Here is a 5,445-nt window from a genome sequence, read left to right on the forward strand (position 1 = left end):
TAATGGTGCCTTTTGAGCAGCTTACTTTAATCAAACAGATGATCAAAGCCACGCTGACATGTGGCTTATTGCAGCAGTGACAGCCCATAAACCCTGAGCCTAAACTTCTTATGAAAAGCACAGTTCAGGAGACTCCAGCTACTCCAGAGCCAGATGGTGACAACCACAAAAAAAAAAAAAAATAATAATCAATCTACACGTTCAGATTTGCTTCGGCTGCATCATGTATTGATGACGGTGAAGGGAGCAGGAAGCCCTCATGCATCTCCAGAGCGTGATCCGTGGACCCGGAGAAAGCAGAGCAGGTTTCGGGAGGGATTGAAATGGGTGAGGCACTAGAGATGCACACCTGAAGCGAAAGGCTGAGGGAGAAACCAAACAGCAGACTCTCCGCATGTGATATTAGCCTCATTTGGCTGCTTAATAAACTCCTATGTCTTACCTAGAACTGGTTGGGAATTTTCCATTCAAACACTTTCCTGGTAGAAAAACATTTAGGCTTCCCATTTTCCAGGAAATGTCAATTTTTCAAGCCATTGCAGAATTTTACTTTCCTCCCCCCACCCCGCTCATTCCAGAATTTTGCCCATTGCTGGAAATCCAGTTTCTGATAACGCTGCCTTCCTTCAAAATCCCTTGTTACCTACATAATAAGCACCATACACATACTATAGTGTTGCTGTGACATTCTTGCCTTCGCTCCCATTTCGCAGATGAGGAAACTGAGGCACAGGGGGTGTGCCTACATGTGCATTTATATCACATGAAATTTACTGTGCAGTAAGTGGGGTTTAGGTCGGCATCTACACATGCAGGCATTATAGTGCAGTAACGCTGTTTGTGGACTGACTTGGGACTAAAGTTAGTCCCAAATTAGTGCACACATACAGCGTTACTGTGCAGTAAGGCATCTACACGTGTGTTACCGCGCAGTAACTTATCAGGTGTAAATGTGATACCTGCTTCATGCAGGTATCAAATTTACTCCCAGGTCGGCATAAGTCGCCATATTTACTGCACAGTATGGGCATGCATGTGTAGACACGTGCCCATACTGTGCAGTAATTTTTGGTCACTGCACAGTAACTTAGGTTACTGCACAGTAGATGTGCACATGTAGACGCACTCAGGGTGGTTGAGTCACATGACTAAGGTCACCAAGGAGGATTCTGGAAGAGCTGGGCATACATTTCCTGACCCATCAGCTCAACCAATAGCACACAGCAAAGGAGCAATGTGGCTACCATCATATCTGAACCCCTTCGACTCCCAGCCTTATTTACCAAACCCCTTGTTTCTTGCTACATTGCTTCCCCCTTCCACTCGCATTCCATCAAATAAAGGTTTTTAGGAGGGAATATCACCAACACAGCAAATGTGAAACAAATGCTACAGAATATACCTAGAAAGGAAAGTTCGGGATCCCGCATATCCTTACTAGAAATCTGATGGCTCTCGGATCAAGGAGCAGAAATATATAGTATGACCTCTATGTTCGAGCAAAACAGTTCAGGTTTTTGAACAGCCAATATTAGCCAGGAGCTGCTTGGGATCAATCTACCACCCATGCATTATTCGTAGAAATCAATTGGGAGATCATTTTGAATGAAGGACGAGTCCAAGACAACTGTGTTGTCTTTTTCTTTCCCCCACTCCCACCCGCTTTGGCAGACAATTTGCCAAATCTACTTTGCAAAGGAGGAAATTATCCATTCTCAATTACTTGCTCAGCCCTGATCTTCACCTATGCACACATCCCCTGAAAGCTGATAACAATAACCTTGGAATAATAGTGTGAAAAAGCAGATACACTCTATGCCACCCACTGTGTTATAATGGACTTTTGTGGCTGTGTCCTCAGCTAAATCTCTGACATTTCTGCATGGACCCCATGAGAGAATTTAATCTGCACCGTACTGAAATTGCTTCTGCCAGTTCTTGGAATATATCACCTAATTGCATTTTCTACTCCTATTGTTTCCTCTTGTTTTCTCAACTCCTCTTTGGAATCGCTACTGGAGGCGAGTTTCCTCCATTTAAAAAAAACAAACAAGCAAACCAACCAACCTCAATAGTCTGTTTGCTGAGGCTGCGTTGGAGTTCTCCGTGCTTGTTTTTCATGGGGTCCAGTGTATTTCCTTTTTTCCTCCAGGAGCAAAGTGCAATCTGTATGAGATTAAGAAAAGAAAGAGGGGAAAAAACTGCAACACTAAGTAACCCAGTGATGGAGCTGTAATCTGAGTGCCTGGGGAGAGAGAGCCTGCTATGCAACGTCCATCATCACGGGGAAATTTGCCAGTCGAACTGCTATTGTGCCGTTCTCCTGCAGAAAAATGAAGGGTCTTTATGCACTTCACATGATGCTGGCATTTGAAACTCCCAAATTGGACAGATTTCTCCGCAACACTGTTCCTTTCAAATCCAATTCTTGCCTTTACCCCCATACATCTAATTATTAATGGCCCCAGATGGCTCAGTCTCGTTATCTGCTGCTTCCAGATCTATAATTTCTATCCTAAGCAAACTTCTAAAAAATTGTCAGTGGTGATGAATGCACGGAGGCAATAAAAATGCCAAAGAACAATGGCAAGACTGTGCTGGGCATCACGTTGCCCCATCAGGGAATTGAATATGTTTATTTTTGCAAGGGCCTGCGAGGAGCAGAGACTTGGAAGTTTCCCATACAGCTTTATATATATGGCCTCAATTTGATTTTCTGACTATTGCGATGGGTGCATGGGTTTCTGGAGCTTGGTAAAGCAGCACAAGTCTTGGGTTTTATCGCTGTCACAATCTAGTAAGAGGCATACATTGCACATACCATTTATACCATATGGACTTCTCCATTTCTTTCTACATTGCCTTTCCCTTCAGGCTGTAATTAGGGCCTCATTTCTTAGAGATCTGTTGTTTCAGTGACTCTGGAGAATCATTGTGAAAGAGCTTGCAGATATGGCTCAGCATGCTATAGGCAAGAGATACACGTGATTTGATCATTCATACATATACATAGCATGCCACAACTAGAACTAAAACCTTAGGTCTTTGATGCCATAAACTCAAGGAGTTAGCACTCGAGTTAAGAGGGATCTCCCCAAGGTGGCAGTGGTGGAAATTAGTATCAACAAGGCCCATTCCTCTCTCTCGGGAATGCACACACATAGATCTCATTTGCCTTAACTTCAGCTCTCACTCATTCAGACCCATAATATCCCTCCTCCAGAAATCAGCAGTGCGACTTCCCAAGGAAAAAAAACCCTAAACGTGGAGGGGCAATTGTCTGGATGGACAAAGCATGACGGATTAGGGAAACCAAGGTTCTCCGCTGAGCTCTGCCACTGATATTTTGTGCGACCCTGGGCAAGTCACTACACCTCACACTGCCTTGATTTGCCAACTAAATCTTTGCTCTCTTGCTAGCTGAAACCATCAGTTCTGTGGGGCACAGCCAGTTACTATTATACTGGGAACTTTACAGAGGATCCCAATGGGATAACTTTAGGTGGTCCTGCAATCATCCAGCTCGTAACAGAGATGCCTGGCTAATAAGCAGGAAAGAAACACACACAAAAAGAAAAAGAAAAGAAAACTTCCTCCAAGTAGTGTTATGGGAGACTAGTCTTTCCACTATGAAAGTGGAACCAGTGGTTTTCAAGTCTAATATAGTTGAATTTACTTTTGACCAGTTCACTGTGACTAACTTTTGCTCGAAGGTGAGGCATTAACACAGGCAAAACACTGTTGTGGGGCAGGAACAGTAGACCTCTGCCATACTGTTGCCTGCCAAGTGCATTCCTGAGACCTTCCCTTCATGCACAGATCAGATGCATGGACTATAAGGCCTGTCTAATAGACTCATCAGGCTCAGTTAAAGAGTAATTTAAGTAAGACCCTCTGGATAAATGGATCAGAGGGAGGAAAACAACCTCTCTCTTCTAGCTATTACTTCTTTCATGCCCAAACTTCTTTTGCCATTAGAAACGAGGAAGCCGACTTCATCCTGGTGGGCTCCATAAGAATGCCTCTGATGGAAGGAGAGAGAAGGAAATAAGCCAGGATATCCAATATGGTGGGGAGAAAAATATGCTTTGTGGGTTACTTTGTGATCCTCTCCTCTTCTCTTTTTGGTCATCTGCATATGGCTTAGAACAGGAGACTCACTCAGGGGCTGCAACATCGGTGCAAGCTTTGGAAAGCATGCCTTATCGTCTGGAGGAGGCCCACAGCCACGTCAAGGAGCTGTTCTCAGTGAAAACGAATGCGGCTGTCTCTAGACGCCAGTGCGTCTCTGAACCCAGCATCCTTTTCACTCTCTACCTGCTTTTTAATTGATTTGTCTCATTTGGGATTATCCACACTAGGTAATTAAATCAAGACAGCTGTTTTTTCATCAAAGATTACCAGCTACTCAATCTTCCGGGCATAGGAACACCACTGTTAGCACATAATGGATTTTCCTTAGTCCTATTGTGATACAAATAAATAATATTAGGAACAAAGTACTGGAAGGGGCCTTCAGAGCCACACGGTCCAGTTCCCTGCATATTCAGGCACTTGTTTAACAAAGGAATCCCCAAAATTACCACTTTACACCCTCACATACAACTGCTAGGAACAATATCCAAAACAGCCAATACTGACAACAGGGAAGAGCAACCAGTCAACTCAAGTCTCAACCAGTCAACTTCAGTCTCTCAAACCATACAGTTACTCCCAGGCATCTTTGCTGTACAGGAATCAGCCTAAGCCAATCCTCAAAACACAGTCCATACAGGGACACACACAGTCCTGAGGCCTCTTCCCAGACCCCAAGAAGGTGGTGCCAAATTCATGCTGCTCCCTCAGCACTGCTGTGCAATTTTCCTTCCCTCTCCTCTGAGCAACCTTTCCTGATCTTGTGCTGCTGCCTTCAACCTTGCAGTCCTGGATCTTTTCCCAGACTTTGGGAAAATCCTGGCCTTGCCCCCACACTCTGGCTCCTCTCCCTATGAGCCTTTAGCTTCTGGTAGCCAGCTAATCATCCTCTGCACCTGGTCCAGTTCTCCTAGGCATCCTGCAATCACTCCTGACTGCTTGTAGCTGGCTGTAGTCCCCGCAAGCCGGCAGACTCCTCCACTTTGCAGCATGCAGTCTGCTGCAAGCCTTTGCCAGCCAGCTTGCTACAGGCAGGCATGTCACAAGCAATGGGCAGCCTCTGGGTGGCATGCAGTAGACTGGGGAGGAAGCAAAAAAGAGAGCAAGCAGCTCAGGCAGGAAGCAAAAAGCAAAGCTGGGCAGAAAGCAGAGCAGCAGATCAGACACCAGAGTGGCACTTCGGAAGGGTGTGGGGCTAATTTGTGGCTCATCTGCCAAAAGGATTGCCCCCCCACTGCCCTATGACATGCCACAGGTTTCATCCCAGTTTTATCTGGGGGGTGGCAATCGAGCAGGTCCCAAACCATTCAG

The 5,445-nt window shown here is 45.2% G+C and overlaps 1 long non-coding RNA gene across 1 annotated transcript; it reads right to left on the reverse strand.

The window, feature by feature from the left end:
- Positions 1-278: 278 nt before the first annotated feature.
- Positions 279-2,958, reverse strand: LOC102370310. The gene is made up of 3 exons (XR_323538.1): positions 2,822-2,958; positions 2,068-2,166; positions 279-362 (listed from the first exon to the last, which is right to left on the reverse strand). It is a non-coding gene; the product is annotated as an uncharacterized LOC102370310 (long non-coding RNA).
- Positions 2,959-5,445: the final 2,487 nt, after the last annotated feature.

The sequence above is a fragment of the Alligator sinensis genome, unplaced genomic scaffold (assembly GCF_000455745.1).
Source record: "Alligator sinensis unplaced genomic scaffold, ASM45574v1 scaffold61_1, whole genome shotgun sequence".
Lineage (NCBI taxonomy): Eukaryota > Metazoa > Chordata > Crocodylia > Alligatoridae > Alligator > Alligator sinensis.